Source organism: Natator depressus, chromosome 10, assembly GCF_965152275.1.
Source record: "Natator depressus isolate rNatDep1 chromosome 10, rNatDep2.hap1, whole genome shotgun sequence".
NCBI classification, from domain to species: domain Eukaryota; kingdom Metazoa; phylum Chordata; order Testudines; family Cheloniidae; genus Natator; species Natator depressus.
The window spans coordinates 55,701,324-55,713,903 of record NC_134243.1 but is presented as its reverse complement, the minus strand read 5'-3'; the positions used below and the strand labels follow the sequence as shown (position 1 = coordinate 55,713,903).

At 38.7% G+C, this 12,580-nt stretch overlaps 1 protein-coding gene across 2 annotated transcripts in view; it reads right to left on the bottom strand.

The window, feature by feature from the left end:
- Positions 1 to 12,580, bottom strand: part of THSD4 (thrombospondin type 1 domain containing 4) — a 600,975-nt gene that overhangs the window by 521,182 nt on the left and 67,213 nt on the right. The gene's annotated exons all lie outside the window — the stretch shown is intronic.

The following is a 12,580-nucleotide window of genomic DNA, read 5'->3' as shown; positions in this document are numbered from 1 at the left end:
ACAAACGTTAATGGCTCAGATATCTCCTCAGTCAGCTCCCTGAGTATTCTAGGATGCATTTCATCAGGTCCTGGTGACTTGAAGACATCTAACTTGTCTCAGTAACTTTTAGCTTGTTCTTTCCCTATTTTAGCCTCTGATCCTACCTCATTTTCACTGGCATTCACTATGTAACACAACCAATCACCACCAACCTTCTTGGTGAAAACCGAAACAAAGAAGTCATTAAGCACCTCTGCCATTTCCACATTTTCTGTTGTGTCCCTCCCCTCGCCCCCCCCCCACATTGAGTAATGAGCCTACTCTGTCCTTGGTGTTCCTCTTGCTTCTAATGTATTTATAGAATGTTTTCTTGTTACCCTTTATGTCTCTAGCTAGTTTGATCTCGTTTTGTGCCTTGGCCTTTCTAATTTTGTCCCTACATACCTGTGTTATTTGTTTATATTCATCCTTTGTAATTTGATCTAGTTTCCACTTTTTGTAGGACTTTTTTTTAATTTTTAGACCATTGAAGATCTCTGGCTAAGCCAGGGTGGTCTCTTGCCATACTTTATATCCTTCCTATGCAGTGGGATAGTTTGCTCTCGTGCTCCTAATAATGTCTCTTTGAAAAACTGCCAACTGTCTTCAATTGTTTTTTCCCTTAGACTCCCTTCCCATGGGATCTACCTACCAACTCCCTGAGTTTGCTAAAGTCTGCCTTCTTGAAATCCGTTGTCTTTATTTTGCTGTTCTCCCTCCTACCATTCCTTAGAATCATGAATTCTACCATTTCTGATCACTTTCACCAAAGCTGCCTTCTACTTTCAAAATCTCAACCAATTCCTCCCTATTTGTCAAAATCAAATCTAGAAAGCCTCTCTCCTAGTAGCTTTCTCCACCTTCTGAAATAAAAAATAGTCTCCAATACATTCCAAGAACTTGTTGGATAATCTGTGCCCTGCTGTGTTATTTTCCCAACAGATGTCTGAGTAGTTGAGACCCACACCACCACCAAGTCCTGTACTGTGGATGATTTTGTTATTTAAAAAAACAAAACAAAACAAAAAACAACTAAGCCTCATCCACCTCTTCTTCCTGGTTAGGTGGTCTGTAGTAGACCTCTACCATGACATCACCCTTGATTTTTACCCCTTTTATCCTTACCCAGAGACTTTCAACAAGTCTGTCTCCTATTTCCATCTCAACCTCAGTCCAAGTGTATACATTTTTAATATATAAGGCAACACCTCATTCCCTTTTTCCCTGCCAGTCCACCTGAGCAAGCTGTACCCTTCTATACCAATATTCTAGTCATGTGTATTATCTCACCAGGTCTCTGTGACGCCAACTATGTCATAGTTGTGTTTATTTACTAGCATTTCAAGTTCTTCCTGCTTATTCCCCATACTTCTCGCATTAGTATGCAGACACAGAATCATAGAATATCAGGGTTGGAAGGGACCTCAGGAGGTCATCTAGTCCAACCCTCTGCTCAAAGCAGGACCAATCCCCAATTTTTGCCCCAGATCCCTAAATGGCCCCCTCAAGGATTGAACTCACAACCCTGGGTTTAGCAGACCAATGCTCAAACCACTGAGCTACCCCTCCCCCCCGATATATAAGATACTGATTTGATTCCCCCCTCCCCACCCCAGTTTTGTCTGGTCTATCCCTTGTCTCTCCCTTGTACACATTTCTAATTTCAGTAAGACTAATTTTGTAAAGATAGCAGGATTTAACTTCAAGTCTAACCTCTTAGGTCAGAGTGAAAATTCATTTAAAAGCTTAAAATTAAACTTAAGACACTGAAAGCATTCATATTTGATACAAAAATCATGTTGTGAACAAAAACATAAGGCTATAGATAGGTTGCCATGATTTTCTTTTTAAACTACTAATACATGCATTAGCCTTCTGTGTTTGCAATGAAACTATTGCAACATTTTGCCAGTCCTTGAAAATTTAAAGTGCAATTATCTAAAAAAAATAGGAAGATGGATACCTATTCTCAATAAGGAAGATGCAGCAGGAAGCAGTACACACAGTGAAGGGCTTTTTTAAAAAAATGTTTAAGCCGCTGTAAATATAAGATTTATATATAAATATATATATAAAAAAATATTTTCATCTTGAACCAGTGCCATTACATAAGCGATACCAGGCTTTATTTCTTGGCATTGTTAACTCCATGATTCAAAACTACAACTGCTCTAAAATTGTCCCACTCATATACACTCTCCAGTTCTCTTACTACTTCTGTATTGTTGTGTGTTCTAAACAGGTCTTAAAGCATACGATTGAAAAAGTAAAGTTTAGTCTGGAAAAACTGTACCTCACAAAGTTTTGCCCTGTTTTCTTAAAATCTTAAGTCACAAAATAAACTCCATCTACTTCTGTCAAGCTTATACTTTGTAGTATTTCAGTAGATTCTGACACACACAGCATATTTTTTACTGAAAATGACTGATTTAGTAGTCCTGGAGAGTATAGTGCCATTTACTCCCCTTAGAAAGGGAGAGCTCTTAAGAGCCAGGTGGATTTGCACCACTGTTTTGAGGCAAAGACCACCATATATCACCTCACAGTACTATACCACAGCACTGCACAGCTTTGCATTCCACACACTCACCTTTCACCAGCTTTAAATCAATCAGGAGGAAATAGTTTAAACACGAACGAAAGAGGGGAGAACTTTGACTCCGTTTTGTGTTATAAAAATATGTGCAGATCTGCACATTAACCTAGACAATAGCTCGAAGTGATGAACAGCCACCTTTGACAAATCTTTGGTCACATTAATCTATAGCCCCTGGGAATACACTAGTCCATCTTCCTATGAGTAACCACACGTTTCTGGCCCCCCATAACATTGTTTGCACTTTAATATCACATTTCACTGCTATTAGCCCAATGCAGGCATTTGAATAATTAATTATTGAAATGTAATTAAAGTTATACCACTATCTAAACAGGTTGGTTAATCATTTTAAACTTGAGTGCCTAAAGCCAAGCTCCTCAATCCGTGTAAAAATGGGCTGATTTTCAGAGCTAATGAGCATTGGCAACTTTCATTGGCTTAGTTATGGTTTACAGCATTAAGCACGTTTGTTTTTTTTTTAAACACAACACAGGTCACTTTGGTTTAAGTGCCTAAAAATGGATTTAGGAGCTTGACTTTAAACATCCTGGTTTTAAAGTGTTGCCTTTAAACATTCTGTATACCTTGATTTGAATATTTGCAAATTCTGGAATAAACAGAGCAATAAACTATCCTTCCAATGTAATGTGCATTTTGCAAGTAAACAAAATATAATTTACCTCTAAGTACTATAAAGTTTCATTTTTTGGTCACTTTCATATTATTTTATTAGGTAATTGATACTCTGCAATATTCTGGTCTGGTTAAATCCAGACAAAATTGCAATATTTTGAAAGTGCACTGGGAAGAGTTGCTATAGCATGCATATCCAGCACATCAAGATATATTAGTACAGTATAGGTTAATATGGGAATAGCATAGCTCAAATATAGCATGCTCCCCAGAATAAGCATCCACTGATCTGAGCATAAACAGCAGGCATTGGTACAGATATAAGATAGCTTCAGATTTAATACAGAGTTCTCCTTTGCATTTTTTTTTACTATACTCTGAGGAAATGAAAAACTAATACAATTTAAGAGACACTCTGTAGTCCTTGTTAACCTCCCATCAAGAACCTTAAGGTAAAGCACTACACTACAGTTATTCTGCTTTTCCAATAACTACATGTAAAGGTGAGCTCACCCAAACCCCCGATTACAAGGGGTAGGCGAGGCATCAGAATTTGAACCCAGATCCAGATCTAATTTTCACAGCTGGTCCCTATTTCTGTAACAGGTTGAATAAAACCCCAAATCCCAACATCCTGAGAGTTTGTTTTCAAAATCTGGCTCCAAATTTTGCAGCTCAGGTCCTTGTCTAATGTGTATATCAAAGCTGCAGCCACATAATAGAAAAAGTGTTGGGTGGGGGAGAGGGACCAAGAGCAGGAGTTTAAATGCATATGGCCTCCAGCTGCGTTATGGGGTTCATCCACAAGGTATTCAGTTACGGTGGGAGACATGTTTGCCTGATGTCACCCCATCAATGGTGCCTATAAGTCCTTCCCCAAAAGCATTCCAAGGTGCTTTATAACTATGTTAGTTTTTTAAAAAATTTTGACAGCACTTTACAAAGTCTGCTCACAGTAATGTAATAAACAATATTTATTAGGCAAAAACAATTGAGATCCAGGGTTCATCCTGAATTAATAGCCAGATGGGAGATGGGGTAGCACAAAGTCAAGCTGAGGCCAAAATAACCTCAGTTAGCTATTCATTTCCCAGGAAATACCTTGCACTGAGGTCTTTATTGCTATTAGAACCTGTTCAGAATTTTTTTCAGAAGGAAAATAAACGTTTCCCCCTGGTGCTGTCATGCCTCATGAGTGTCATGGAAATGATTTCTTTGAATAATGCTGATGCTGTTGACCTGGATACTTTTAAAGAACTTACACCCAGTAAAGCAGCAAATCCTTTTTTTTTAATTCCGTTTTCACATACATACACTCTTCGTAGGTTACGATACATCAAATTTTTATTCGGTTAGAATACAACAATAATGCTAGCCTCTGGAGAAGTATTTGAGCTGTGTTTCTAGTCCAGAAATTTAAACAACTTGAGAACGTAGTTTCGATTGTTTCAAACAAGGCAACGAGATATGTGTTCACTTCCACAAACTGGAACTGACAAGAGTAGGTCAAGATAAGTCACATCAAAAGATACAGTTAGTGAGGCGTAAATTGGTTAAGGGCATAACAGCTGTATTGTCCCTATTGAGGTTAAGTTTAAACGTTCCAACAAGGTACATTTCCCACACCAAATACGCCATCAGATGAAACAACAGAGGTAGCTTCAGAAAGGCAAAGCCACTTTTGATAACCTATATTCTCTTCCCTTCCCTTATGTACAGTGCTAGAATTGCCCAACCCCTCTTGCAAGTCCCAGGCAAAACCTACGTGGTACAAAGACGCACAGCAGACTTGCACTTCAACTGCTGGCACCAGAAGAAAGGAAATGGAGCCGTAGCAATGTGAAAGGTTGGTAATTTTTGGATTCTTTCCTCAGTACAAATCCTCCCTCTCACCCCCTTTCCACATACAAAAATGCCTTAAGGAAACCCTTCCCCCGTTAATATGTTTCCAAAACTATAGTGAGACTGATTTTTCATTTGTGTGGGGACAGGGAGATGTAATTACTTTCAACCTGCACTGTTTATCTAAGTCTGTGTTACCCACCCACCTCATTAATGTCTCATAAATCTCACTGACGTTTGCAATTTTTCCTTCTTTCAATAAAAATACACATACATGCTTAGTTCAGCCCAGAGTCCACATCAGCTTCTGCCAATGTTGATGCAGCCACAGGGCTCCACGGTAAAAATTCCACTTGCAGAGGGAGATGAAGTAGCAGTGACAGAAAGAAGTTGCAATTGTCTCTCCACTACATGTGGGTGTGTAGGTAGCCAGTGCAGCTCAATGAGTGGGCGCCACTAAAGGATATGCTGACTCAGCACAGTTTCTTAGCAGGCTCAGTTTAACACTGCCCTTTCCAAGAAAATTCCCCCCAAGGGAGAGCAGGCAATGTCAACCCCACCTTCTCCACTCACGATGAATCCCTCGTCCTTTCTGGTGCCAGAGATAATTGACACCTTCCACTATCCACATCAATGGAACTACCCATGTTCTTTAATGTTTATCACTTTTATAGCTGCTAGGATCTGAATTACTCCTTTAGGCCCCGATCCTCCAATTTAAAACATGTGAGCAGGCCCCTGCACCTTGAGTCCCTCTGAAGCCAGTGGGGTGTTACAGAAGCCCATCTATGTGCTATCAATTGCACGACTGGGGCCTCAACTCTCTTCATTTTTGAAATTTCACTGGTGAGAAATGCGGAGCTCTCGGAGCTTTAAACACTAGTCTGTGAAAGCTATTTCTGTTGCAGAGTGTTTTCTGTTTTGAACGCTCTGCCTTTCTGCATATTCTAGCCCCCTTTTTAACGCGGCTGCTTCTTTTTTAGATGCTTTAGTACTTGGATTTTTACACTACTGATTTTATCCTGGTTTGTTCCTGTTCCTATTGTCTTAACTGTGAAGTGCTCCAAATACCTCAGCCGGCAGAGATGATGCTTTAAGAAGTAAAATCATTATATAAAATTATCATACAGTTAAACAATTGTAATGGCCACTTAGCTCTCCAGACAAAGCGAGTGTGCTGCCCATTTACAGTTAGCAACCAAGGGATCTACAGCATTTTTAACTCCCACTTTCAACTTACTGAATTCATGGCTTCCTGATAAATACATGCACTATGAAGAAATTCTAGTTATAGTGCTCCAAGAGAGCACCAATTGTTAATGATATGTGTTATTTGCAATATGTTAACACTAACAACGTGGTAGGCACTGTCCAACATACCATAAGGGCCGCCCCCTGCCCAAATTTTTTTTTCCAGACATTACTATAAATGAGCAAAAAAGACAAACAGAGGTGATTTGGGATAGCTTTGATTTTAAAATGGACTTTGGCTTGCCCATTAATCACCAATAAAATCTGAGCCCTTTGGAATTAAAACAAATTAGAATGGCCAAGACTGACGTTTAAAAATTGGCCACTGCATATGAAAAGTATTTTTTTCCAATCAGTTTCACAAGAATTTTTATTTCATGCCAAATAATGTAATTGCATTCAAGTGGGAACAGATTGTAAGCAACTTTGGTTTGTTTTTTTAAACGTATGTTATTTAATTTTTATTATCAATTTTCTGATAATCAGTACCATAATTCCTTTTAAAAGATACAGGGCCCAGTTCTGCAGCCCTTATTCACATGGGTCCCAATTCAAGAAAACTTCTATTTTTAGGGCCAACGCTTATGCACTTTAAGTCCTTTCCTGGATTGGGGTTGTGATATATCACTGAATCATGCAATTAGTCCTACTGATTCCTTGAAAAAGTATGTACTACTCAGTGTGAGTAAGGATTACACAGTATGCAATCAGCATTATGCACAGTATGCAAAACAGTATTAAGAACAAGACAAGGAATGCCAGTAACATACCAATACTATATATTGATGCGTATGAGATCCATATAGGATCCACATTAGGGGAACAAGAGGACTCAAGATCATGTGGTAAACTCTAATACAAAAGCATTCTCCTTAAGGATTACTGATGGGGGAAAAAAAGAAATAAAAGAACAAAATCCCATATCAAATCCCCTCCACAAGACCTGGGAAGATAAAGCAAGTCAGCAGGACTGTATTCTGGAGATGCTTAACTGCTTTGCCCCACATTTTAAAGAAAATTTGTTTATTATTATTATTAATGTCAACAGCTTCCCCAACAGTCACAACATGCAATATTTTTCAAAGCCATTTCTGAAGGAGAACCTGCATCTTTCCATTTCAGACAGGATTACTTTTTTGTGACCATCAGCTAAAAGCAGCTTTTTAAAAACTCCCTTATTTGCAGCCTCAAGGTTTTTATTAGGGCCCGTTAAAAAAAATATATCTGTCAAAAATTAGGTTTTCGAGTAACACTAATTTTTCATGAAAGGAGTCTGCTTTCCACAGAAAAATGTCCACTTTTCCATCAAAAAAGCCTAACACACAAAAAAATTATTCAGAAATGCCACCCTGGTTCCGCTTGAGAGTTGTCTTTCCATGGCGATGAGTACTGGATGCCTCATGCCTTCATCCTTTTCCATGGGTCAGGCTACCCAGCTAGACCACATCTCCTATGACTCACCACAACAAGAGAGGAGACCATAGTGCATCATGGAAGACAGCCTGGAAGACATGGAAGACAGCCTGGCCTATAATGAAGAGTGCATCATGGAAGACAGCCTGGCCTATAATGAAGAGTGGAGACATATCTCCCCCAGACCACAACTCACATGAGGCACCACAGCAGCACTTCCAAATAAAAATGTTCAGTGGTCAGCTGAAAGTTTTCCCGTTTTCTATTTTTTACCAAAAAGTTCAATCTTTCCGTGGAAGAAAACCTTATTTTCCAATGAGCTCTCACTAGTATTGTTATTTTTATAGCACTTAAGTCTGTGCTAGGCAATTTGCTTGCTCCCCACCTCAGAAGGTTTAATCCTGCACACACCTACTATACACATAGCACCTATTATGGTACTATTCCCTCTTCAGTTTCACTACTTACAAAATTACGCAATACACCTGGAATAGCAGGGAGGGATGAGGTGATCCTGATTGCTTACAACACTATATCCCCTTTAGTAATGGATTAGAACCACTAACGTTTAGTCAAAATCTCCTTTCATAAACATTTAAAAATAATATGGGATTTAGGACCACTTTGTCAGTAAGCCACTGCTTTGTGGGTGTGCAAAATTTGTGCAAGCGTCCACTTGCACCCCTTGAAACCTGCATATGTATACGCAAATTGTGCCTCTAGCTATTTGATTTCCTCACACATATGCAGGTTATACATAAAATAAGAGCTAGAGATAGAAACGTGTCTGCACAGGCATAATACAGTGCTAATGACTACTAAACCCTTAAGGGCCTATCGGGGCATTTATATTAAAAGAGATAGCAAAAGTATGTCCTGCATTTTGCTCAAGGAAATGAACAGTTTATATCCTCTCAGTGTTATGATATTCAGATCTTTAACAGTGGCTTTCCTATTTCCAATTCAGCCACATTTATATTTGATGGAGGGAAAAGGTCAAATAGAGACGCTCTTGATCATCCAGTGTTCTGAACACTTTTGCCGATACTGCTGTTATTTCATCCAAATAAGGTGCAAGACTCCTTTACCTTCCTGATGCATGATAATAAAATACTGCATTCTACAATGTATTCAAACTATATAATGTTTTTTATTTGTTGTAATTACTTCTCAGAAGTTCAAGGATATGCAAGTCTTCAACGGTATTCTTTATAACTTGGGCAAAATTATTGTCTCCCATACCCCTCCATCCTCACCTCTCAGTTCTGAATAGAGTTGGAACGATCATGACTGTTTTTATTTAGGATCTTCTAGCACTGTATCTTCCTAAAACATCTTTAGTTTTGCACTGACACCATCAATAGTGTCCACACAGCTCCAAAAGCCATGTTTATTGTGGCAAAGGGTTATGTAGATAAATAGAGGAACTGGAGACAAGCTAGTAAGCTTTTCTTAGAGCATCATGGTGGAGCTGTCATTTTCTAAAAGATCTTGATCCCACTGAAGAATGAAATAATTATCAAATTTTAAAAGTTAATAAAAAATAAGACTTATTAATTAGGATTAGAGCTGGTTGACAAATTTTCATTGGAGCAGTTTTCTATCTGCAAATGACATTCAATTAAAATTAAAATACTTAAAGGGAACATGTCATTTTGATTATATTTTCTATGGGAAAATTTCAAAACAATTCAAACTGGCATGTTTTGTCTAGTCTTTTGTCATTTTAATTTCATGTTTTGTCTAGTCTTTTGTCATTTTAATTTCAGTGTTAATCAATTTTAACGTTGCATTATAATTATAACATTTTATATTATATAACGTTTAGACATTATTGAAACAAAAAGTTTTGATAAGGTTGCTGCAGTTTTTCCAAAAGAAAATATTTCTGGAATCTTCATTCCACAGTAAATTTTGACTTTTCATCCCAATTTGAAATTCCATTTGCTGACTAGCTCTAATCGAAACAGTGCTTAACTGGAAAAGCCCCTCTATGCTCTCCTAGGGAACAGAGCTAACATTAGAACAATAAATGGCAGTGAGATCCTATAACAGCATGTGCTGACTCAGGAACTAACTTAGCACCCTGTCACTCAGTTCTCCACCAGTTTACATTAATTGAGCTCCGACTGAAAGACAAGGAGTTGGCAGAGGAGGCCAATTAATGGAGTGGAGATCCTGCTGAGGGGCTAACGGAATGGAAGACTCCCCAGCAGTTAGGACTATATAAGCAAACAGGAAGTTCTGGAAGGAGATGGAGAGATTAAGGAAGGCAGAGGTAGGCAGGACTGGATGCTGCTATTACTGTACGGTACCCCAGAAGCAAGTGGGGAAGCTGGCTACGGATTGTAAACATAAAATATAACCAAGCATAATATATAAGTGGTGTTTAAGAAGAGCTGGAGTGATTGTGGTCAGTTACTGAGGCTGGAAAGTACTCTCAGGAGACAACCCAGGACAGATCCTAATTCAGAAAAGTATTTAGTGTGAGCTTAAGTGCTTTCCTGGACAGGAGAATCAGGGCCTAAATGACTACTGCTTAATTATGATAGTAATAGAACAATTTATGCTTAATGGGGACAGCTTCTGCCAGCACCAAATCATTAAGTAGCACTTCACCTAAGAAGAAAGTTCAAAAGCTGTGGATATCATTTTCATTCAGTGCACTATGTTACTTAAAGAAAGTATCTTTTTTTTTAAAAACTACCTCTTCTCTTAATTGGGATGGGCCACATAATTCTGTCTCAACTAAGACAACAGTATAGCAAGATAAGAATTTCTGCCCCAAAGTCATCAGGAGAGGACAAAGGATGTTTTCAGAGGTCTTTTTCTCCAGCATACCCACAAAAAAGGCATCCATAATGTGAAGAGAGGCCATCCAAAATTACTGGCACTGATGCAAACCCCTAAAATGATTGTTTGAAAGAGGAAAGGACTTCACTTTGGCCCCTCTTTCTGGCAGTTATCTGCAGGACACAAATGCGGGGAGGGGCAAGCCATCTATAGCTGTAGAAGAGATGCAGTCGTCACTGCTGCTGCGCATCCTCCTATAGCCATTATGCTTGCCATTTGTCTTCACTTGCATAATTTCTCTAGGTATTCCTGCTGGAGCAGTACACTTCTCTCCCCACATATACACAATACGAACAGAGCCACAATAGAGCCCTAAGGTCCAAGCTGCTTTACTCTCCCCTTCCAAAAAGGAATCCAGTAAAAATTTTAAAATAGGTCAAAATTTGGGCTAAGCTCTCCACTTCCTTGCCCCCGCCATTTAAATTTTCTAACTCTACCTGATTAGCTGATTTACAGCTAATTTACAGTTCAGTGTTTCTACTTTCTCAATTGCATTAAGATACCATTCACATTTGCTGATTCCTCTACTTTCCTGGTCAGCTGCCTGAGAACTTTTCCACTTCTTTCCAAAAGGTACAAATGTAGTTTGCTTCTTTGAAGAACACTCATTGCTCATGGAATATATTTGACTTGGAAACAGTCCCATTTCATCTTACTATGCTCCTAGATGTTAGCTCCTCTCGGTCACAAATCTTAATCCCTATTTTTATTGTTTTAAAGAAATCTACTAAAATTATGCATCATATATAAATCTGAAAACAGTAATTGTATATATTCCAAAAACTTTGAACTCATTCTCTACATTATTAAAATACAGACTTTTTTGAATGACTTGGGACAGTTCCTTATACCTCCCCATTTTATGGTCTATTGAAGAACACATTTTACAGTATATAAATCTATGTACAGCTCATTAATATTTGGAATTCATTTGCTACCCATGATATACAGCACCCTCCCTCACAACAAACATTTGACCTCTGGATTTTACAAAATTAAGAAAACATATTAGGTCTGCCATACTAATCCATTTAATTTTAAATTAAAAAAAAATTTCCGAGTGTCTTTACAGTCACCGGCAAAACATCTCAAAATTACACAACATAATAGGCTCTAAAGCCACAAGTGACCATTTTACACAAGGAGGAAATAATCTGTTACATAAATAAGATTTAAACACCTCACTATCAATCACTCTCTTTTCAAGACTTCAGCCTTGGAAAAACTGCTATACATCTGCACACAGATTTGCACATACCTAGAGAAGTGTAAAAAAAAATCCCCAACATAAACCAACAGGACTTCCATCATACAGGAAAGCAAAGCTGAATTAGGCTAAATCCTCATTTTAAGGTTGCATATTATGAGGCAGCTGTAGTGTATCCTGACTTCTGCACAATGCTCAGTACTGAGTTCTGCCCATTCTCCTCTCCTAAATGTTCTGTTCATCTCCTTTTCCAGCTGCAGAGGCTGCTCTAAGCTGCGCCAACCACCAATGGCCCCAAGGAACTGCTATCGCAGCTAGGGATAGCCAGAGTGGAGAGAAACCCTAGACAAGTCCAGCAGCCTGACAGCAGAAATGCTACAGAATCTGGAGCTCACCAGAGGATTCCACCTAGACAGGGAAGGTCCCCCACAAGCTGAATCAGACTGAAACAGCTTTAGAATGGCTTTGCACTGCTGATTCAGGGACATTCATATATTGTATGCCTTTAATTTCTGTATTTTTGGAGAAACAAGAATAAAGTGAAATTGCCCAAAATGTCAGAATCTGAACCTAGTCTGGTTCCAAGTAAGCTTTGGCGTGCATACCTCACTGAGACAAACAGAAGGGGAACAGGTAATTTCCCACCTTTGATGCTGCTGCTGTTTGACCAGAGAGAGTTTCCTGCAAGCTGTCAAGTCAGCCCCTTTTCCCCAGAAATGGAAAGTCATGGGTGTATTGCTGGGATTATCTCAGAGTAAGCG